Below are 25,348 nucleotides of genomic sequence, written 5' to 3'. Positions count from 1 at the left end.
TTGAAATTCTTGCCACGTTTCTTAGGTTAGGCATTAAGCTAGGGTTAGGAGCTAGTGTTTGGGCTTCAAATAAGGGTTTTCAACTTATTTTATGGTTCTGAAATAGGATTACCACGAGATTTAGGTTTAGGGCGAGGAACTAGGGTTTGAGATCCATATTAGGGTTTTAAACTGTTTGTTGGTTCAAAGAAATAGACCTACAAATAGAGCTACGATTACAGTTTGAAACAAAGTTATGTCTAGGGATGTGGCGAGAGTTAGGTATAGGGCTAAGGTTAGGAGCAAAGGTTTGGGCTTTAAAATAGGGGTTTAAACCGATTTGAAGGGTCTGTATCTCTTTTAACGTTTAAACTTAACAGTAAGTTCACAGAAACAAATTAACATGGTACCATTAAGGCCACCATCAAATGTATAGCAATTCCTTCTACAAATTGAAAAAAAACACCAAAAAGAGCAAAACAAAAACAATTCTTTCAGGTCGAATCAACAATACCAGCAGTACGATAACGACAAAATCATGTAGAAAATCAACTAAAACTTGGCTGTGTGGCAGTGAGCAAGCAAAAGAGAACCTTCTGATAAACCAGTGAAAGCTGTGATGGTCACTATGAACAAAAAACAATGAGAACGCAGAGCGCCGAATCCGCCAAAAAGCATAGTGATGTATACCGAAAAGTTAACAGCAAGGACGACTGGATTTAGCAACAATAAAATAATCGCTAAAATCAAATTCGCTCACGGTTCCCTTTACCGCCAGGGTCGTTGGGGCACCACCGTAAGATTCTAAATATGTCGGCAAATGTTGGGCCGACCGTAAGAATCTAAAAAATGAATTCATGATTGATTTTTGTAATCCGGAGATGGAATAAGAGCTTGCTCTGTCCACTCCACGCATCGGCCCGGTATTGCAGTACCTCCGGGAACGGTGCATTCGCACTGATCGCAGCATGGCTTTGAGGCTAGGACCTTGACTCGGCCTTTTGGCTGAGAGCAAGTGTCTCGGCTCCTTGGCTTTGTAGCGTAATATGAATTGACCGATAACGGATAACGGATAATGGATAATTAATAAAGAAAATAGAACAATAAACCTTACAACCGAAATATAAGGGTCACCAGGACTGTCCCCTGCTTTCTTTACCGGATGTTTTACCATTTACCCTCACTGCTTGCCCATTGGACTGCGAATGCCCAGGACCGGAAGTGAGATGTCTGGTAAGAAAAATATGAACTCAGCACTCCCATATCGCTGTCTGTTATATAAAATCAAAATGTCACTAATGCCATTTCTTGGACATTGCTGTTGGTGTTTTTTTCCCCCCGTTTAACTATTGTTGGGAACTTTGAGAAATAATCTACACCCAACAGGAAGTCAGATCACCTATAGTGAAAGAGGTCAGTGCCCACTTTTCCCCACTGTGTTTCTGGAAGTGGGTGTGAAATCAAAGGTTCTCTGGTTCCTATCCCGGTTCTCCTGGCAGGTAGCACACTGAGACACTAGATTCACACAATTTGCGAAGTCATTTGTGGCAAAAATGGAATGTCCCTGGCTTGTTCTTTGCACTTTCTCCTCCTCCTGTGAACATCAGCCACAGTGTGTGCGTATGTGTGTGAGTAATTCCCACCCTATTAGTCCAGTACGGCTGAATCCGTTTTGGTACAACTCTTCTCTCGTTGGGACAGCCTTGAAGTGTGATGTCCATCTGTAACTGCATTTCAGGATCCTCCGCGGTTGCTAATCTGAAACTGTGCAGCTTCTCCCCTGACACTGGAAGTGTGATTAAGTTTACCTCTAATTCCTTCTCCCGCAGCTCCTCGTTACCCTCGCTGAGGAACACACAGCTCAACATGTCAGCGGTGTAAAAGTCCTTCCCTGGACGGTAACGAAGATTCACGCTGTACTTTTGCAGCCCTAACAGCGTTCTCCGAAGCCTCATCATAGCTTGATGTAACCGCTTTTTGGAATATGCTCTCCAGTGGCTAATGGTCACTCTCAACCTGAAGGATTTTTTTTTATAGATGTACTGCTGAACATTTTCACATCGATAAACAATACCTAGTAACTCTTTCAATTAGTGCTGACAGTCACTAAGAGCTCTTGATCCATATGCTACCGAATGCTACTATGCCTTTTAAACTGAGATTTACAGGTTTGTTGACATCATAAAAGTTCAAAGTTGGTGTATCGGTGACCAGCTATTAAAGTTTTCTAAAACCTTTCTTTTGTGGCTCGTCCAAATGTCACACTATGTCCCCTTCATGCAATTTCCTATAATAGCACAGATTTCTTAGGTTAGAATTTTGCAATATACTGGATCATGCCATTGAACAACATTAATTCCTGCTTATTTTGTGATGTTTGGAGCTGTGTTACTGCTCAGATTTTTTCCCTCCTTTGGTTTCAGGTGATTGGCGCTGAGCTTGTGTCTGATACATTTTATTTCACTTGTCCTAAACTTGCACCTGTCTCAGTTCAGCTTGTTCTTTTATTTCGCTCTCTTTTGCAAAGACCCCAGCCTGTGATCATGCTCATCTATAGTCTTCCCAGATTAGCAAGTCATCCGTGATGTTCGCATCACCTTCCAGACCCTCAATCAACACCTCTCGTGCTGAACAGATTCCAAACGGCAACAGCAGAACCTATATCTCCTCTCTCTCCGTCCTATTTGATCTACCAAAAGCCTTTATTAGCATCTAGCACAGAAAAGTACTTAGCAACAGGCCTCTACAGTCAGTAATGGGTAGTGCTTCCATTTAATAACTTAATTTGACTCCTTTGGGTCCATATAAATACGGATTTTATTAGCTGTCACCTCAGAGACCATACTGTTGACCCACTCTGTTGGCTTTATTTGTCTTGTGATCACACCTATGTATTCCATGAAAAACTATTCCATCACCCTGTCCCTCAGCGTCACACGAACCATCATGGGAACATGCATGGCAGGTGTTACATTGTCCTCAATTTGAATATGGTGCTGATCAGCTATGCAACCTGGTCCATCGAACAGATCTTCATAGTCTTTAAGGAGTTCATCATCCATCTTCACTTTATGCACTTTCTTCAATAGTCTTAGCTTCACAGAAGTTGCCCCATCCAGTATTGATGTACATCTTTTTGTGTAATTTTACCCTTTTGCCCAGTGGTGCTATGTTTCTGGCCAGAAAACGCAATTAGTGTGCTTTTACTGGCTCTGAGCCTGCCTCTGACTTCTTGTGCATTCAAAGTACAGACATTGCACTAAGGCCTGCTCCTGTGTCCAATTTTGAAGTTACCATTTTGGAAATAATTCTCATCCTTTCAATCCATGTTTCCTTTTGGATTTCATACTTATGAACATGTCTTCTTCCTGTTCCTCTTCACAATGCTTTAATGCATTTTTTTTAATGTCTGTTGGATCCATGAGCCTGATCTACTCCATGATCTGCACATTTTGGCAAGCTAATTTTTCTTTAAACAGTTCCTACATATCTGACCAATTGCAGGACATCTATTGGTCCCATGTTTGAAACCACACTACTGCAATTTGACTCAGTCTGTTCTGCCCTTATTTTCACTTTAAAGTCTTTTTTCTTGTCAGCTCTAACAGTGTTTATTCCCACCTCTTCTGTCAGCGCTTTAACTTGAGTAGTTATCCCATTTGCTTTGCATATATCAATGGCTTTTTCCAGAGACAACTTTTCTCTTCTTAGTAATCTGCCCCTTACGTGAACATCGGAAATGCAGCATACGATTCAGAAACGTACTGGGGAATAATGCAGATCTCCAGACTCGCAGTCTCTTCCCTTGTCCTTTAAATCCATGGCATACTTGATACTCATCCAGTTTTCACCAACAACCAGCAGCAACTCACTCACATTTCAGGAGCACGAAGTTAGGCGTGCACTGAAAACCATAAACCCCAGGAAGGCAACTGGCCCGGATGGAGTACCAGGGAGGGTACTCAGGGACTGTTCTGATCCGCTGGCTGGGGTCTTCACCACCATCTTCAACCGGTCCCTGTCACAGGCAACCGTCCCACCTTGCCTCAAAACCTCCACCATCATTCCCATCCCCAAAAAGTCAGCAGTGGAAAGCCTCAACGACTACAGGCCCGTCGCTCTTACGCCTGTGGTCATGAAGTGCTTCGAGAGGTTAGTGTCCCAGCACATCAAAAACTCCCTGCCACTCACACTGGACCCCCACCAGTTTGCCTACAGGGCAAACCGCTCCACTGACGATGCCATAAACACAGCACTTCACACCGTGCTGAAACACCTGGACCACCGGGGGAGCTACGTCAGAATGCTCTTTCTGGACTTCAGCTCAGCCTTCAACACCATTATCCCGGAGATCCTGGTGCAGAAACTTGCACACCTAGGACTCTCTCCCTCCATCTGCCACTGGATAATGGACTTCCTCTCCAACCGCCCACAGTCCGTGAAACTCGGTACTTACGTCTCTCCCACCCTAACACTGAACACTGGCTCCCCCCAAGGTTGTGCACTGAGCCACAGTGGAGAGCATTCTAACATACTGCATTACGGTGTGGTATGCTGGGTGCACAGCAGCAGACAGGAAAAAGCTCCAGAGGATCATCAAAACAGCCCAGAAAATCGTTGGTTGCTCTCTGCCCAGTCTGGAGGACATTGCCTGCTCTCGCTACCTCAGCAAAGCAGAAAACATCGAGGACTTTTCTCACCCCGGTCACCACCTCTTTGACCTGCTGCCTTCCGGCAAGCGCTACAGGTCACACAAAGCAAAAACAGACTCAGAGACAGTTTCTTCCCCACAGCCATTACCACCCTAAACAGACACTGCACGAAAAACTGAAAACTCTTGCAAAAAACTACCTCACACGAATGTAAAATAGTACTCACGTACATGCTGACTGCACAATGTTTGTTCACTGTAAACAGACACCGCACAAAAAAACTGAAAACTCTTGCCAACACTACCTCATACGAATATAATGGTACTCATGTCTATGTTCTTGCACATGTCGACTGCACTATGTTTACTGCTCACCTTGCACAATGTCTGACCATTTCTTTTTTCTGCACTATGATGACTATGTTTGCACCAATGCATATGCTGACTATTTTTTGCACTATGATGACTTCTGCACCAAATGCAATATTGCACACCCCTTACGATACCAACGGTTTCACGATAACAACTGTATGTAACATCCCACATGCTGACATTTCTTGTGTGAATACCATGTAAATTATAACTACTGTATAGCCTTATCCCCCTTGTTTTGTAATCTTATCTTCTCTCTTCCTTTATCTTCTTGGCTCATACCTCACTGTGAATGTGTAAAACTGGAGTGTCATGCCCAATTTCGTTGTCACAATATGTTAACCCATTTTGTAACAATGACAATAAAGGTATATTCTATTCTATTCTATTCTACTTAACAGTCTTCTCCAACTGATTCTGTGCTCTCATGTAGAAGATGTGACCTATATAAGTTCTTCCTGGGCTCACAGGACACCTTGAACCTTTTCTTCACTGCTCCACTTTTATAAAGCTCACCTTACCAGTAAACATACGTATTGTTCACGTTAATTGCCTCCTCTCTGGCGACATTGAAGGAACTCAACATTTTGCACTTTTGTCCTTTTTCATGACACCACTGGAAACACAAGATTTCAAAGTGTTGTATCCAGCTCATCCAGTTTTCAGCAACATTACTTTGTAAACTCAGGAGTTGGTGGAGGTTGAATCAGTGGCATTGCGTAACCGTACACTCCTTCCGATACCAACTTTCACTCATGACACCATGAAATATATTGATTAGGCATACACTGGCTTTGTAGTATTAGGATTTATTCCTTCTGACAGACCGTGTTCATGTCATACTGTATCTAAGTAGGCATTGCAGCACCTCTTTAAGTACTGGCAGCTACGTGTGCCTGTGAGGCACACCCACGTAAGCATGCGTAACTCAATCATATAAACTCAACTGAATCATACAATAAATATAATGTATGAATTATATACCAACGTATGAAAGCTTGTGAGAGTTGTTAAATAGCCGGACCTGCAGCACTGCTATTGCCTCCCTACGCCGCCTTAGTCACTTCCCTAATCCGATGATAATCCACAGAGCAACCGCTTGTGATCATTATTTGTTTGCAGTCTTCTCAATTTCTTCAGAATCCGATTAATTGATGAATTTATTTCCAATGTAACGAGCCGCTCAAAGTCCTGTTTCACAGTTTGTTTTGGTGGCCTCGTTAACATAAACGCCCCCCCCGCTGTTTGTCAGCATACACCAGCCTATCACAGTTACACACACAATCACCATGATTGCATTTGCTGTGAGCTGTCTGCGGTAGAATGTGTTGCATGATAATTTCATATAAACTACAATGAAGAAAATCCTATCCAAAATCTGCGAGCAGTGAACTAGCAAAAACAAAGGCATGAAGTAGCGACGGATTACTGTATTGATACTAGAGCCTGTATCAGTGGGGAAAAACGTTTTTTTTTTTCCGAAAACAAATATTGTCATACGAATAAAATGTCCACCATAACTGTGCAGAAGTGAGATTAGACACGCAGGTTCCAGTCTCATATTGGCTGAAAATGTTTTTCTTCAGGCTGATTGTTGTGCTCACCATTATTCCCTTTCCTTCCCCTTATCTAGAACATTTTGGAGCCATTGTTTTCAAGAAATAAATCCCAGCTGTGTTTTAGTTTGTATAATTTATTTTTCAATGATGCCCATTGTAGAAGTAAGACCGGGCCTATAACATCCAGCCCGACCCTGCCTGACCAATTAACTAGATTTGCAGTACAGAGCCCGAAGCAAACCCACATTTTCATATTTTATTTTGTCACATATACGCCAACATTGCATATAATAAAAAAATTAATAATACTTTAATCATTTAATCAAACAACATTAATATACTGGTAACAAGCTAAACATATTAAATTTTACTGTACCTTCAAGTAGCGCTTCAGACACTTGTACAATTCTTCAATTCAATTGTTTTTATCATTGTTTTTCACTTTTCCTTCCCATTCTCTCTAATTTCATTTGGAAACCATTATTATGTTCAGAAAAAAGGAAAGTTAACCATCAAAATACCAATAAATCGAGATTTGGTCTCAAATGCACCAATTGACAGAGTTGTTTCAGAGCATTATCACCATCTAAAGATAAGGAGTATAATCAGGGTTGGGTAGGGTTACTTTAACTTGATTACTTTCAATTACTTTTGGATAACTCCAATACCAAATATGTTAATAGAAGACAAAAGAAACTAAATATGAATACAATTACTAAATTTTGTGCAGGCTTGGGGAGTAACGGAATACATGGAACGGCAAAAATGATCTTGGCAAGCTGTTTGGATTTATTTTCATTTTGTTTCTGTTGCATTTTATGTTAGTTTTGCCGGCGATCAAAGCCAGGAGAGAAAGCTTACCACGTGTTGTGAGTCATAATTTCATTCATATTTAGTTTGTTTTGTCTTTTATTAGCATATTTGGTATTGGAGTAATCCAAAAGTGATTGAAAGTAATCCAGTTAAAGTAACCCTACCCAACCCTGAGTATAATCAATACTTTCTTTTCTCATTTTTGCCAAGGCAAAGAACGGCAACCCACTTTTTGGTTTCGGACCTACCAGTTTAGAGACATTGATGTAAAACACAGATTACAAAAAAAAATGTCTTGTAAATGTTTGGATTGTAGAAAAATGTAGCTGCATTTATATTTCGGTAGCGTAAAGGGAATGCCAAACGTTACGAACGGTGAATCATTACCGCCGGCGGTCTGTAAGGCGCTAATGAATAACACGGGAATATTTCAGCTCATTCCTTTCCTCCCCTTCGCTCTTCACACTCTTCTTTTCACAAGATTCGCTTGGTCCGCTTTCATGAGAAACACCTGTTAGAGATCCTCATTAGACGTCCCTCGCCGAAGCCCCTTTAGATTTGTGGAGCCTCACCTGCACTGAGCGTGTCTCCATCTTGGGTTCAGTAATGAACATGGGAGGGAAGTCATTTGCACATTGAGGTGGCTGTGAATGCAAAGTTTTTCCAAGACCTTGGTCTATTTGAGGTCCTTGTTTCTATGCACGATAGAGTATTCAGGTAAGACAACCTAAAACAGAAATTGGTGTTCTGTCATGATTGCTGAGTCGGGGTATCTGCGAACAGCCCTGAGCGCCAGTGTTCCCTCTAAGCTGCGCGCGTGCGCAATTGGGCACTGCTCGCACATTCTCAGCGCACAAGAAAATCTAGCCAGCGCACAAAAATGAGGGCTCAAAATTACTTATAAAGAAGTCAAAGTTACAGTGCATGAAGGTAAAAATACACGGGTTCCCCTGACGTTGGGTCTTAAATGCGATATTTTGAAGTTGAGTAAAGTTAGTAGAGTTTGTCGGGGAACCGGCTTCTTCGGCTCGACTCAATAAAAGGAACCGGCTCTTTCGGGTCCCAAAGGGCTCTTCGAGGTGTTTTTGCTTTTTTAATCCCAACATGACCCAATATTATGTAAAATTATGCACGAAATGACTTAAAGGAAGGGTAGAATAGAACAAAAAAGAAAAAAAAAAGAAAATGAAAAAGTAGTGAAAAGCTGAGAAAAAAAGAAACAAAAGGAAGTAAAAAAAGAAGGAAAAATTTAGAAAAAAGTCAGAAAAAAAAAGAAAAAAATGTAGGAAAAAAAGGAAATAGAGAACAAAAAGAAAAAAGTAACAGCTCGGAAAAACATAAACACAATGAGATTTTTTTAAAGGAATTTGAAAAAAAGTAGAAAAAAAAACACGGAAAGAAGAAGAAAAAGTTTGTGTTGCGTTCAAATAATTTCCAATTATATCAAGTGAATCTTGTTGCCAACATTGTACTTCCACTAAAAAAGGTGTTCAAGTACAGTTCTGTATCTTACAACCGACTAAATAAGCCCCCAAAAATGTTAATATTATGCAACAAAATATATCAGGAAATGGATATCTTGTGAAAGAATTGTAAGAACAAACGACGTTTGTAGGCCGTACAACCTTTGTAATAGTACATGAGTCAATTCATTCAAAAAAAAAAAATATTTTGAGTTGCCGGAAACTCAGCAAAATGTAACTTGATGTCAAGTTTTGGACATGTTTGATAATTAATTATCTTGCCACACTTGGGATTATGGTGGCTCACTGTTGTTTCAAGCGTTGCTCACCGACTTTGTGTCAACGCTCAGACCCGTGGAAAATTAGAGGGAACATTGCTGAGCGCTGATTGGTTTGTGGACCCTTTTCAAACCCCCGGCTTCCATGAGGAAGCCGTCAGACCGTCCTGCGAACTTACGCTTTTGCTAGGCAAGCACCGCACCCTCTGACAATCTCCTGCTCTGTTTTCTCCTGGCGGCAGTGGTTCAGGAGGTAGAGTGCTCGTCTTGGGATCAAGAGATCGCAGTTCGAATCCCGGCTCCTCCGTGTTACATGTCGAAGTCTCCCTGGGTAAGACACTGAACCCCTATTGCCCCCAATAAGCAGGTTAGCGCCTTACATGGCTGCACGGCCGCTAACATGTTGTGTATTTGGACTGGTGTAAAATGACAGCTCTGTTGGATATTAAAAAAATGTTGTGCAAGTTAATAATCTTGGTGTGGCACACTGATTTACAAGTACATTTGAAAGTGGCACTCCGCACCGAAAAGGTAGCTGACCCCTGATATAGACTTTTGGATTTATCCGTCTACTGTTCGTTTTTAGGTGACTGTTTCCACGTTGGAGTTTAAGTTAAGGCATGTTGCTCTCTGGACGTATCAGTGTTATTGGCGTTATTATTTTGAAATTGTGTATCAATAGCAATTCTGTAAAAGGAATACATAATGCAATTTGCGAAGCTCTGAGTTTACAGCGTTGTGCGCAATAATAACGTGAGCTGAGTAGGCAGCACCAGGGATTCATTTGCAACAGTTTCATCAGTGCATGATATTCCCTCATTTAACGTTACCTAAGTTTTTTTCCCCCTTTTTGATTTCTCAATGATTGTCTATTCCCGTTACGGCTTTTGTTTATTCCACCTGACAAATTATCCTATGTTGATTTTGCCAAGGTTCTAGCGAGTAGTCCAATTAGGTGGACAGAGTCTTGTCTTTTCCATATTTTTAATTTTTTTTATGGAAAAACTGCAGAGTCAGCATAACCAAAAGTGCTGAGGCAGGTTTTTGGGATATTTTCACTTTTAGAGTGGCCCACCTCATTGCATGTGAAATAAAATGTCTTTCTGGGAATAGCTAGCAAGTCAGGTGAACCAAAAATGACAAGTCAGCTTTTTGGGCAGTTTTCACATCTGGGGTAACCTACCTGACTGCCTGTGAAAGATGGTGTTCATATTTATCATCATTTTTGCCGGGGAGAGTGGAACATCTTTCTGGGAAAAAAATGCTGAAACAATAAAACCAACATGCTGAGTCACGGACACAGACACCTCAACTTTCCTTGGAGGGCATTCTAGTGCCTGCGGGCACCATGTTGAAGACCCCTGCAGTTGGGAAAGTATCTTCAGAATGAGGAATTCACGGCCCTTGTACTCTGGGCTTCAGACTGCTGCACCATAACTGTACTGTTATATGTGAGCGAAGGAGGAACAGTTAGCGATCAGAGGACATCAAGCCAGAAAAAAGAAAGGAAAGAAACAAAGTTAAAAAAGTAAATAGAGAACAAAAAGACAAAAGTAACAGCTAGGTAAAAATAAACACAATGACATTTTTTTAAAGGAATTAAAAAGAAACAGGGAAAAAGAAGAATAAGTTTGTGTTGCATTCAAATAATTTCCAATTATACCAAGTCAATCTTGTTGCCATCAAGTTACATTTTGCTGAGTTTCCGGCATTGCAAAATTATTTTTCCCTTTTGAATGAATTGACTCATGTACTATTGCAAAGGTTGTACGGCCTACAAACGTCGTTTGTTCTTACAATTCTTTCACAAGATATCCATTTCCTTTTATTTCCTGATATATTTTGTCGCATATTAGCATTTTTGGGGGCTTATTTAGTCGGTTGTAAGATACAGAACTGTACTTAATCACATTTTCTAGTGGAAATACAATGTTGGCAACAAAATTCACTTGATATCATTGGAAATTATTTGAATGCAACACAAACTTTTTCTTCTTTTTTCGGTGTTTTTTTTACTTTTTTTAAATTCCTTTAAAAAAAATCTCGTTGTGTTTATTTTTTCCGAGCTGTTATTTTTTTCTTTTTGTTCTCCATTTACTGTTTTTCCTACATTTCTTTCTTTTCTTTTTTTCTGGCTTTGTTCTAAATGTTTCCTTCTTCTTTTCTTTTCCTTTTGTTTCTTATTTTCTCAGCTTTTCACTACTTTTTCATTATTTTTTTTGTTCTATTCCCCCCTTCATTTAAGTCATTTTGTCAAGTCAAGTCATTTTTATTTGTATAGCCCTTAATCACAAATAGTCTCAAAGGGCTTTCTGCATGAGTTTACTTAATATTTGGTCATGTGGGATTAAAGAAGCAAAAACAACCTGAAGAGCCGTTTAGGACCATTTTAGTGAGCCGAGCCGAAGAAGCCGGTTCTCGACTACTAACTTTACTCAACTTCGTTCGACTTCAAAATACCGCATTTAGGACACAACGTCAGGGAAACCTGTGTATTTTTACCTTCATGCACTGTAACTTTGACTTCTTGATAAGTAATTTTGAGCCCTCATTTTGTGCGCTGGCTAGATTTTCTAGAATGTGCGAGCAGTGCGCAATTGCGCACGCGCGCAGTTTAGAGGGGACACTGGTTAGGATAGTTTTAAAATGTAATGACAAAATGTTGACACACTTCTAAAATGCTCTTTATTGACAGTATGCTATATCCCCATGGGTCATCCCTGACTTTCGTAGCCTACTTTTCCTGATTTTTGCAGCAAGAGTGCCAACCGTATGACCTCGGTGTTGTTTGACTTCCACTTTCTTCTGCTCGAGCGCTTTGAGTGTATTTTTACTGCGCCGTGTTCAGGTTGAACACACAGCTAGGCAAATTGGCGGGTAAAGTTTTATTAATACTCCATATAAAAGCTTAAGCTACTTTTATCCTTCAGAGGGAAAAAAGAGAAAATGTCAGCACATAATTAAATTAGATGAAAGGCGAGGAATGAGCGACTTCCTCCTCTTTAAACACAAATGGCTTAATCAGAACCCAGGGCTGAATATGAGACAGTCGGTTACAAGATCACTGGGAGGATAAACATCCCTTTCGGTGCATCTCTCAATTTGGTCGTTCGACTTCGTGTTCGGGAAAGGGCCGGATATGTCTTAACGTGTTTTTATGTACACCAAGGATGCCAAAATCATTTTTATCGAGGGCCACATCAGCTTAATGACTATCCTTAAAGGGCCAGATATAACGAAAAATGTAACTAAATATAACTGGTGAGTAAAATAAATGTAATGACTCCTACATGTAAAGTAATTAAATTTGATAAATATTCAATGTCATAAACATTACTGTCTCAAACCATGACAGGAAACATTAATGAGAACCCAATCGCGTAATCGTACTCACAGTTTATTGGGGAGTGGAGGAATGAGCGCAACTCGATTCGGAGATCGATGGTCGCGGAAATGGATTGAAATCAGAACCAAGGAGTGGTCAAAATCAAACAGATCGGGTCGAAAATAAAATAGTATCAAAACACAGGCAAAAACGGAAAATCACAGGACTTGGCATATCACACAGAGTCTAGCAGGAGTTTTGAACAAATGCGTCAAAGGACAGCGTTTAAGTACTCCCAGGGAGCAATCTGTCAACGCGTTTCAGCCGGTGTCCATGGGCGGGGCCAAATTGGGCGCCGTGGCAACCGTGACAGAACCTAGCATCACACAGCTGGGACCAATTGGGCGCCATGGCAACTGTGACAGAACTTGGCGCAACACGGCTGGGACGAATTGGGCGCCATAGCAACCGTGACAATTACAGTTGCATCAGAAAAAGTGTATAAAATATGTTAAGTTACTGTAAAATTCAGACAATAAGCCAGGGACACCCGAGCAGTAGAGATCAGAGTGAGAGTGGTGGAATATATGTGTCGAGGAAAAAGCAAAAATAATGTAACTTTGAGCTTTGTGCATAACATATCAAAGACTATTTGCAAACGACAGATCGTTATGACACCATCCCCTCATCTAAAACCTACATGAGGGCAAATAATACACATATTAACAACATAAAATATAGGTTATTCATATGCTATAGAGTAGAAGTGTGTTTTAAGCTTAGATTTAAACATTTCCACTGAGGTTGCAGATCGAATCTCAGGGGGAAGAGCATTCCACAGCACCGGGGCCCGGATGGAGAACGCTCACGAACCTGCGGATCTCTTCTTGGCTCTTGGGATCACTAGTAGACCAGCGTTTTCAGAGCGAAGGCTCCAGACCGGAACATAGGGGGAAATTAAATCTGAAAGATTTGAGGGAGCAGGTCTATGCATGATTTTGTATAATACCAACAGAACCTTAAAATCACATCTTAAGCTAACAAGGACCCAATGCAAGTTAACTAAAATTGGGGTAAAACCTAGCATGAACAGACCCTTATGATTAAAAGGATGTCACTCAAAAGGGGAAGGCTCACTACCATTTTGGGAATCATTTTACGAATCTGTTTATTTGTAAGTTGTGTGGCGAAACAAACAGATTTCAGGAAACAATGTCCAATGAGGCAGACATATTTTAGGCGTATTTCTATTAGTCTGTCGGTATTATTGTGTGTTTTGTAGTAAATATTGTTTTAATAATTATTTACACTATTGGTTTCTATGAATTCTTCTTGATGTAACAGAGCCATTTTCCCAGACATTTAAAGAAATTAGAGACGGCCAGGGGACGCAATGGTGAGTTACATAAGGCATTATAGTTTTCACGTGGTTTTAGACTGTTTCTCTGAGTATATTTTGAAATCGTATTTTAAATCCAAAGACTTTAAGCTTTCCAATGATATGTGGCATGAAGTATTTCAGCGACTGGTGACATTGTGCAGTCAAAGTCCGGTTAAGGCAGGGGTGTCAAACTAATTTTAACTCGGGGGCCACAAGATAGAACAAACATTCTGTCGGGGCCGGACTAGTAGATTAAAGAGAAAGAAAAAGAGAGAAAGAAATAAGAGAAAGAGGGAGGGAAAAGGAGAGAGGACGGCACGAACAAAGAAAAAGAAAGAGAGGGAGAGAGTGTGAGAAACAAAAGATACAAAGTCGTGAGAGAGGGGGAAAAGAAGGGAGAGGAAGAAAGAAATCCAAAGAGAAATCAAAAGACGGAAGGAGAGAAAAGAGAAAAGAGAGCGCGAAGGGTATGAAGAAAGAGAAGGAAAAAAGGAAGTTGGAGCAAAAGAGGTTAAAAGACACAGACAGAGAGAGAAATACAAATACAGTGTCTTTGTGAGAGGCACCTGGCTTTTGCAACATCAAGTTGACATATTTCAACCTGCAGCTTGTTTTTCTCTTGCGCTTCTCTGAGTGTTGTCTCGTGGGCTGGATTCAATCCTTTAGCGGGCCTGATCTGGCCCGTGGGCCGCCTGTTTGACACCTGTGGGTTAAGGGGTTAAAAGACTCTAAAACTCTTTCTGTGTACCGTCTGTCTTTGTAAATATCTCATGTTTCAATGTGGGCACATGCATATTATGGTCAGGAGCGGCTTATTTTTTTTCTCTTTAAAAATGTACTCTGTTCAGCTTATACTAAGGTGTGCTCTATAGTCTAAATTTTATGGTAAGTACATATGAGTAACCAGAGCTGCTAAAAATTCGAGATATGGGATTTCTTCTGAGCTAAAATTTGGCCCAAAACAGTAGAAAATCCAAGTTTGTCTCTTCAACATTCTGCTGTCATGGAAAAGACTGCAGATCCTCAGTGCCAGGTTCAAGGACGGCTTCTTCCATCAGGCTGTGAAGTCTCCATGCCCTACCCCCTCCCACCACTCTTTTTTTTTGACAAATGAATGCAAAACTGCTCTATTTAGATTCCGGACGTGCTTTGCACATTTTTTTTTTACACGAAATATATACATTTTCTTTCTTTTTTTCATGCTACTCTTCGTCTTATTTTTTGCATGTTTTCACACAGAGAAGAGGAAGTCATTTAAATTGTGCTGTTTGGTGTACATATGGATTATTTGACTAAAATAAATAAACCGAAATGTTCATTTACTAGTTGAATTTACTTTTGATGATGAGAAAGACATGTTTTTTAGATGTTTCATTTGGACTTGGATGCTTTTGAAGTCCGGGAACTTATTATTTGGTGTTTAGGTATTTTGTATCGGGGAAATTTGCCTGAGATGTGAGCACAACCTGGGAACAATATTATGTTGTATGTAGAGTTAGAACTGTATAATATATTGACAAAATATTCTTTGTCTTTTTTTTTTATGGATATACTCGCGTGTAGTGGTGCTGGGGGCTCACTTCGTGGATAGTGCCATATAGGGTTTGTGGGATGTAGGGATTTTTCTAGCTTTATTTTGAAAATTGTTAGGATTGAAATAAATTATTCTTTACTACCATCCGTAAACAAATTTGCCTCTAGGTGTTGCGTGTGCTCCAACATAAATATGTTTTTCTCTGAAGGATGCTAGAATTTCCTACAATCATAAAAATTACACTATGCTATTACTTTAAGTTATTTGAGTTCTGATAGGAATTACTATTTCCAAGAAAATTGATTCAATGAACAAGGTCAATTGAAATAGCACGGACAATTTATTAACACGGATAATTAGTAATAGGGAAAAAAAGGGGGAGAGGAAGGCACCGGAGATTATGGTGGTTTTCAACCGCTGAAAGTGGAAGTTACTAGCACAAAAAGAATGTTCCCCGCTATAATTCCTTTGCACAGGAAAAAAATGCTCATTCCCAAGAAACCAGCAAGCATGGTGTTGAATCTGAAACCGTCTTTTTACTTGTTGTTGCCGAGAGATTTGGTCTCGTGCTCCGGATGGTCGCAACATATGGCCCACATGCTGAACTCAAGGCCCCAGTGCAGGCCCGCATGGCTGCGCCACGCAGCCGACAGGCAACGACGCAGCCAGCCAGATAGGAAAAAATAAAGCAAGCTATCAATCAGCTCCTCTTTTTATATGGAGCAGGGAGGCTTGACCAGATCATGCAGTTACGGGTGACAGTTTTTGAAGTTGCCAAACTTGTTAGAAAGCCAAAGAAGTGAAAAAAATGCGCAATGTTCTGGACTTGAGAATGCCCCCTCCAATCTACTTAATTACGTACGGCGAGAACATTATTTTCTCAATACATAGCCTTGGACGTTTTAAATGCAGATTTCATTATGTTACATGGTGAATTAGTACGTCTGGTACCTGTCCAAAAGGGGACGCAGTCATTCCATCCATTTCAAAGTTCTGAGTTACCTAAAACAAAAATTGTGGGAGTCAATTTTGTGTGGGCTTTTTTGCTCTACAGGAAAAAGTAGTTTTTGGTCAAGGCACTCAATTGACCTGTAAGGTTTTAGACCCTCAGCTCTTGCGGGCCACAAAAAATGATGTAGGAGGCCACATTTGTCCCACGGTTCATACGTTTGACACACGTGGTGTAAATTTTTATCTACCCTTTACCCACATGCTTGTACAACCTATGAGCAAGAATACACGTTGGTCTTTCAATTCTCCCACTCTCTTGTTCCCTAGTTCCCCCGAATTGACCCAGCCAGGTCTCTGCGGTCATTGAATGCATCGCCAGCTGTCTAAGTCTGTCGGCCTTGAATGTATCTTTCTAGAATATTAATTCTGTAGCATATGTCACTGATCTGTCACTCCTTGTATGCCCGGAGGGCCTCGATAGTTTATTTTGAAACGCTTCCTCTAAATGATTGTTTTAATGTTTTGGACAGTTTCCATCCTTGAAATAAATATCTGTCAATGTACAAATGGAAAATGCATGTTAGGGTGTATTAGAATAAAGCAATCTATCTGTGGTCTATTTGTGGTGCAAAAAAGGTAAAAACAAACATATTTGAAAATAATATATAGAAATACAGAGTGGCTTGCGCAAATATTTGGCCCCTTGAACTTTTTGAGCTTTTGCCATATTTCAGACTTCGATCATCAAGATATAAAACTATAATTTCTTGTTAAGAATCAACAATATGTGGGACACAGTCATGAAGTGGAACACACTTTATTTGATATTTTAAACTTTTTTAACTAATAAAAAACGAAAAAGTGGGTGCATAAAATTATTCAGCCCCTTTACTTTCAGTGCAGCTAACTCTGTCCAGAAGTTCAGTGAGGGTGTCTGAATGATTCAATGTTGATCTAAATGACGAACGATGATAAATGGAATCCACCTGTGTGTAATCAAGTCTCTGTGTAAGTGCACCGGCACTGTGATAGTCTCAGAGGCCTTTCTCTGGAGCAAATACGTATTTGGATTGCACAAATATGATTTGTAAAATACCATCATCGTGTATGAAAATAATTAAAATGATAAATATCTGTCTATCAAATCAAATCTATCCATTCTACGTAAACTACATTATAAATCCCAATTTGTGTGTGTGTGTGTTTGTATGTGTCATATATTCTCGAAAATGGCTAGATTTTCTTAAGAATTTACACATCTGTACTTTAAGTCCCTACTTTTGCGTGGTCTGCTTTTGTGCGGTCTCTAACGCTCCTGGCAGCCAAATTGATTGATGCAACTCCGACCACTCCAAGTAGCGTAATCCAATCTTCTATCTGCAAGGCCAGGCCATTTGCTTTAAAAATATACTTTACTTTCAACTTTGTTTTCAAAGTACTTTCTTATTCAAAGGAATTTTGATCTTATCTCACTTTTGTTATCAAGAAAAACTGTATAGAATGCTTTACCAAATGTGTATTTTTCTCCATTTCACTCTGTTTATAGTTTAAAACAATGAGTGGTGGGATATAATGTTCTATTTCTGAACCATGACAATGTACAGTATAACAAAAAAGAAAACACTGATACAAGGATGATGATGGTGTTAAGAGTTTCACAGACCAAAAAAAGGAATATAAATAATGATCTTGGGTGACATTGGTAGCCAGTAGTGAAAAGACAGAAAAGGAAAGTGAGTGCTTTTGTTTAGTATACTGTGCAGACTATTCCTGCGGACTATTCCATTTTTTTAGCCAATCAGATTATTCCAGGAAAGTTCTTGACATTTCGTGTGCTAAATCACCTTCAGCTAAATAAAATGTGGCAATTTTTTTGACAATGGGCTCAGGCCACTAGAGTCCATGAATGTCCTCAAATACTGCTCACATGCCTGTTTATGGTTGAGAAGGACATTTTAAATATAGCAAAACAACCCCCCAAAAACAATATTTTAAAACTTTTTGTATGAAGTCACTGTAAAATGAAATGAAATGAAATCATCTGCATTTATATAGCGCTTTTCAAGTAAATTACTTCCCAAAGCGCTTTACAATGTGCTCCACATTTCCCAATAGCGGCCTTGTATTGCAGCCATGTAAGACGCTAACCTGCTTATTGGGGTTATTAGGGGTTCAGTGTCTTACCCAAGGACACTTCGACATGTAACAGGGACAAGCCGGGATTCGAACTGGGATCCCTTGATCCCAAGACGAGCGCTCTACCTCCTGAGCCACTGCCGCCCCTAAACTGTAAAATATTGAAAAGAAAAAACAAATACTGTGGGAGGATGCTGTTTTTCTCTATGTGTTTTTTGATTATGGGTAATGAGAATGTTGTTGTTTTTTTTCAAATATAGGTTGGAGACGACGAGGAGTTCCTTTAAAGCTTTTATATGCAGATTATATCGGGCACAAATGACTATCGCAGATCACTGGTGCGTTTCAGAGAACTAATAATCAATCGAAACAAAAAAAAACGGTTGCTGCGCGGTGTTGGGCACGCTACTGAAAAACAATAATTGGTTACAATTACGATTTTGTTAATTTAAAAAAGTAATTCGGTTTTGGAAAAACTTTTTACAATCTAATTATAGAGACCTTATAAGAAACTGGTGCAGGGAATCAACTTTTAAGCATTTTCAACAGACAGTATTCTTTGAAATTGTCATGATTACTCGTTACACCCACCTGTGCCCGCTTGTTTGGCGCCAGATGCTGCTGGTTACCTGATTGATTCCCTGTTCTTCTTAAGCTCAGTCTTTCACTTGCCTTTTGTCAGTCCATCAGTGAACCTCTGTTTTTACAAGGCAAGCATTTTTGTCTCTGACTCCCGTTGGTCCCGTTTTGTCACCCGTTTTCCGCCTGTCCGTTCCTGATTCCCCCGTTTGTCTCCTGCTACGACCCATTTTTGGACCTGAATACTTTTTGATCTCCCGTCCCGGCCAACGACCTGTTTTTTTCCGTCTACTACGCTACGATCTCCCGCTACGGAAGATCCACTTCTGCATTCTGAACCCATTCCGATTCCCTGAGCGAGTTCCTACCCGCGTCCAGCGAGCACCGGATCGCTGGTGCTGACTTTCCTCTATATTTCACTAAACTTGTGAGTAAACGTTACGCGATTGGGTCTACCATTTGTGCTGGTTCTGACAGAATTGGTACAAAAATAGTGTGCTTCGGCTCAAAAAGGTTGGAAAAGCCTGCTATTTTCTCACGTTACACTAGCAAATGTTATCCTATAACAAGCCATCACAAACTAATGTTTATTTTTTAGTTTTTTTGATGAAAGGACATATTTTAAATCAACTTATATGTGAATTAAGCTCAGTAATCTGCTAATGACAACAGAAAATACTTAACACTGCATTACGCCACACATGCTTTTATATAAAATAATAATCCAATGCCTTGCAAACATTCAAAGAGGGACTTCAAGACTTAAAACGACATACTAAGCTATGTTTTTTTAATGGTTTACCAAGAATGAGCACACATGCTAATATTAGCCTCGGACGTTAGCTTACCCCATGTCCTAATATCCAGCTGTTGGAACCATTTAAATTTTGTTCCGTCGACCTCCCACTGGATTTGTTCATCGACTGTTCCTTGCCAACTGAGGAATAGCTACAACTCGAAAATATATTTTATTTTTGTAAAGATAATAAGCTGAAACACGATGGATCCACTTGCCGTATTAGCCCATGCTTTGGAACCTCGACAGAGGTGATACGAAAAATGGACTTGCCAGGGACCTAGAGTACTTCTTCATAATGGGAAACAAAAAAAGCTAAGTGAGGAAGGCTGGAACAGTGTAGTAAAAAAACACTTTAACACTTTATTATTGTGCTAGTTAAAATGGTAAAACAGTACAGTGGAACCGCGCTAGTGTGCGGTTCCACTTTTGCCGGTTCAGAGCTCCGCGGGTCTAAAAAATATACCTTACCTTCTCAATAAAATAATTCATTGACTTGACGCCATTGAGCGCGACCTTATGTCAACTGAGGACACGGTGTGGACACCCTTGTTGTGAAGGGGAGGGTGAGGCCCTGACACAATGCTTAGTCATTGCCGCTTCGTTCAACCATTATTATTAAAGCCATTTCTTTCCACTATAAGGGCTAAAGGAAAATGCTATCTGCTTCTAAAATAACCTGTTTCATATGCCGTGCAATTTTTCCCTACCTAATTACTGACAGCTCAGTGAATATGTATCATTGGCGTCTGTTATTGTTAATGAGTTTAAAATCCACAGCTCATGGAACTCTAATACCACATGTTTATTTGGAATAATACCCAACTCTTAAAATGAATGGTCCACACCAGAGGCGGGTAGTAATGAAGTAAATTTATTGCGTTACATTTGTACATTGTACATACATTGTACTTTTAGGAGTATTTTAAAATCCCTATCTATTTCTACTTGAAAAATTTGTGAAGAAAACAGGGTACTTTTACTCCACTACATTAGGCAACTTTGAAGTCATTACAGTGGAACCTCGCTTGTCTGCGGTTCCACTTTTACGGGTTCAGAGCTTTGCGGGTCTAAAAAAATATACCTTACCTTCTCAATAAAAGTATTTATTGACTTCACGCAATTGAGCGCAAGCTTATGTCAACTGAGGACACGGTGTGGACACTCTTATTGGGGAGGGGGAGGCCCTGACACAAAGCTTAGTCATGGTGAGTTACCGGTGAGCCCCCCTCCTCCTTTAACTCCTCCCCCCTCACCCCTTTCTTATGTGGCGCTCAGTTTATCATGGAGGAACTCGGCGACGCGACGTAAGTATATTCTCTTCTGTCACACTTCATCTCAAGTTTGACTTTATTATACCAAAAGCGAGCGGTTGTTTGTACTACCTAAACACGGCTAATTCTGTGTGGTTTCGTGTATTTGTTGTAAAAGCCGTTCGATGCAGCTAGCTAAAGTATGTTGTTATTGTCAGAAGTCAGCTCTTTCACTTTCTTTAAAATGAACACAGACCATTTTTTTAACAGTTGTTTCCCAAAACGCTTCACAAACACTCATCAAATATCATATTTTCACTGTTTTTTGTTTTCAATATGTAACCGGTAGTGTTAACAAGCGAAATAAACTGCGATTGCTGCATGTGGTTGAGAGCGGTTAATACAATCATACTGAATGGTTCGTAGTGGTTTCGCCGCAGTCCTATTCCATGTACATGCAACATATTTTACAGTTTTTTTTTTGTTATAACATGAATTTCACTCTCTCTCTCTCTACCCGTATTCTATATGGTGTGTTGTGTACAGGGGTGTGTACTGTATACCTGTATACGTTTTTTTAAGCATTTTCGAAGGGGCGCCGCTTCAGTTTTCGGATTTTCAGTTTTCGCGGGTGGTCTTAACCGTGAAAACCGAGGGATTACTGTATTGCTTCCAAGGCAATAGTATTGATCAGATCCAAGGACTCGCTCAGTACAGTAATTTCTTGATTATCTTAAATAATGGGGACCAGAACCCCAGTGAAAAGTGATAATCCACAAAGTCAAAAAAAGTTCCCAAGGGGCAAATTGATGTCCTTACCGATTTAGAGTATAGGGCTGTAAGAAAACCAAAAAATTATATCTACACATGAAAAGACACAGTGTTGAATGTCATTGTACGAAAATACAAAAACATTGGAGGGTTCCTACTTTCAGTGTAAAAAAAGCTATAGAAAGAGTGGCTGTCTTGCTGCACACTAGCATCGAGTATCCTTGGATTAAACTAGGTTTCTGCGATGATTAAGATGCAACAGTCCCAAATGTAGTGATTCCCCACGACTTTTAGCTCCTGGTCATCCATTGCAAGGGAAATGGATCTGTCTTTAGTGACATTCAGGCTCGGCAGGGGTGGCTTTGTTACGTAGCCTAGCAGCAGCAGTAGGCCAGACTTGCAGCCAGGATATTGCTTTCTTTCCTGACACTGCCTAAATATCTTCCCTAATTTCATAACAATCCTCAGAGCACTCGATAATCACCATTCCTTCGCGGTTTGTGACTTGACTTAGAATCCAATTCAATTGCAGTTCTTTTTTTTTGAAATACTAGCTCATCTGTAGCCGTGCTTCGCAGTCTGTTTCGGGGTAGGTCGACTTGTGCTACCACCCACCTGCTATGTGACTGAAAGCATAAGCAGCCTATCACAGTCACCCCCACCCAACACATGAATCCCTGTCTGCTCAGAACACAATATACAATACGTTGATATCAATGACTAAGACATTTCAATTCAAGATCCATAAAACAGATAGCCAGCGATGACCAAAATTTGAAGTAGCGAGGGGTCTCCGTCTTGAGAATGATGCCATTTTGACCCATTTGGCTACCTTTAATGCTAACTACCAGCTTCATCCATTTTTGGATCACACGGCACAACTCTATTACTTTACCAGTGTGATCTATCATTTATTTAAGGGCAGAAAAAACCTTGGTCGGCTATAGGATGTTTGATCCCCTGTCATAAAGCCAAGATCAAGAAAAGAAGACAGCTAACGTGTTTGCTGTACCAACAGTTACTGCAGCGGGAGTTCTGTTTGTCTGTATTTTTTTTTTGGTTCTTTGATAATGTCCCAAAGTGAGGCAGATCAAAAGCTCCGAAGTGTGTGCCTCACTCCCTAGCAGCACGCTACAAAATGGCGTCAGTAGATAGCAGTAGGCAATGTATTTTCTACGGATGTGTCGTTATGCGCATGCCTGTTCCTGTGTGTGCAATAGCAGCATGGAAACCTGTTGTCCCACCACATTTGCTTCAGACCTGAGGGAAACCACGAGCTGCTAATTAGCAGCGCGGAGGGAAGTAACCCCAGCGGCCAATCAAATCTGCTTTTGAAACTGTTCCCCCCCTGAGACGCCATGGAAACGGGGCGGCTGAACAATCGAGGCAATGGGATATAAAATTGCAGCAGATCACCAAATTAGCAGAAAAAGCGACGGGAAACGTCCGACCGTGTCGTTCCCTATATTTTTTCTCAGTCCAATTTTCTCCGGGTGGTACCGCAGTCCTCTACTTTGGCCTTGTAGTATTTCCTAAGGCAAAATGAAGCATTTCTGAGCACGACGAGTTCAAGCAGAGTACATGCACAAGAGGCTTTGTTTACGTTACACTGCATTGAACCCTATATACAGTACTGTCATGGTTTGCCACAGTTTACTGTTATTTTCAATCATAAAACACTGAAGTGACGGGGCTCTATTTGACTTAGCGGTATGGGGAAATAAAGGCGAAGATATATGAGTGGACACGATGGCATGCATACAAAATGGCGATATGATGCATTGGAATGAATTTCCTATGAGTGCAGATAAAGGGAGCTCATAAAAAAGCAATATAACAAAGCAATGAAGGGGATCAATGCAGTCTATAACTCAGAAGGGGCATCCTATTCATCTCAAAATGGAGTGGATCTGTACTGTGGAAAGCAAATTAGCATTTGCCTAAAGAGGCAATAGATTACTTTGAAACATATGATTTGTAGGACCGCTTCGATCTGCAGTCCCATCTATTATTCATTTATTGTCCATATGTCCCTCACCATAATTACAAAGGTCAAACTGTCCTTTAAGTGGCGCTCATGCCGACACACATCTTGACAGTAGAATCGATAAGTATCTATGTATCATGCTGTTTGTTGTCGCCATTGTCTTATGTAGGACAGAACCAAAACAGGAGGAGGACCCAGATGCGTAATGTTTCTCACACAAGCTTTCGTTCACGGGAAATGGGGCAGTCATGCACGTTAACACAAATGCCAGTGATTCGGCGATCGCTGGACAGAAGAAGTCAAGTCAAGTCAAGTCATTTTTAATTGTATAGCCCTTAATCACAAAGAGTCTCAAAGGGCTTCACAGGTTATTACAAAGACTATTTTTTCATGCTATTATTACACCATCCCCTGATCTGGAACCAACATGAGGGCAAGGAAAAACTCAAAAACTTCAACATGAGGAAAATGAAGAAACCTTGAGAAGGGACCGCACATGTGGCATCCCCCTTTCAGAAGCAAGGTAGCAGTCTGGCGTGCAACGCCAGGAAGCCAGAGGCCGACGAGATCGATACCAGTTACATGAGCATATACTGATCAGATGGGGTCGATACCGGACAGGACGGGAAAAAATGGATTGATATCAGACACTGGAGACTGGAGTCTGATAACAAGCAGGACGAGATGGACAGGAACGATACCAGACACCGGAGATCGATATCTAACAGAACAAAATGGACGGGAACGATACCAGACACTGGAGATCGATATCAAACAGGACAAAATAGACGGGAACGATACCAGACAGAAAACACAAGCAGGAAACCGGACAGAGTGAAAACACAATTCTTGCGGTTGCAGAGGTTCGTTGACGGACTGACAAAGAGCTTAAACAGGAGGGAAGCCAATCAGTCAACAAGCCGTAGCTGGCACCAAATAGGCAGGGCCAATTGGCAACCGTGACAATAGGTGTGTTGCGGTCTTTATTGTGACAACATTGCCCTTGGCACAGTGCAATTCTTAACGGAACCACACTTTCTTGCAGTGGAAAAAAAGTTCTGTCCATTATTTAACAACCACTATTGGAGTCTACCAATGATCAGTGGTGGGCCATGCATTTCAGACTTAGGGATAAAGTAGTGCTATGTCTGAATCATTCAAAATGGCTAATATACATTTTCTGAAGCCAAAGCTGTGACACGTATCAAAAATAACCTCATGCAAATTTTTTTTTTTATTATTTTACTGACCAAAAGTCATCTTTATATCTGCAAAAAAATACATCCTCTTTGCTTTCCTCAACATTTCTATTACTGTGTCATACAGATTATTCATACTTTTGGGTTCCATCAATAATTTGTTATCAATCACCATAGAAACTAATACTGAGCCTGTTCTGTTGTATTTCTGGTATAACCTTTCATTAAATCTAAGGCTGAAAAGGTCCCCTCGACAAAAGCACTGGACACGGGATTTTTTTTCTTTACTTTTTTGTTGTGATATTTCTGTTACCGCCCCCC

At 40.4% G+C, this 25,348-nt stretch overlaps 1 pseudogene; it reads left to right on the top strand.

Annotated features, from left to right (window-relative positions):
* The first annotated feature begins 839 nt into the window (after nucleotides 1–839).
* LOC148358740 (U2 spliceosomal RNA) lies at nucleotides 840–929 on the top strand (annotated as a pseudogene).
* The last annotated feature ends 24,419 nt before the right edge of the window (nucleotides 930–25,348 follow it).

The sequence above is a fragment of the Urocampus carinirostris genome, chromosome 10 (genome assembly GCF_059441175.1).
Source record: "Urocampus carinirostris isolate Australia breed hairy pipefish chromosome 10, RoL_Ucar_1.0, whole genome shotgun sequence".
Classification (NCBI taxonomy): Eukaryota; Metazoa; Chordata; class Actinopteri; order Syngnathiformes; family Syngnathidae; genus Urocampus; species Urocampus carinirostris.
Note: the sequence above shows the minus strand (reverse complement) of the source record. Positions and strands in the feature narration are given on the sequence as shown.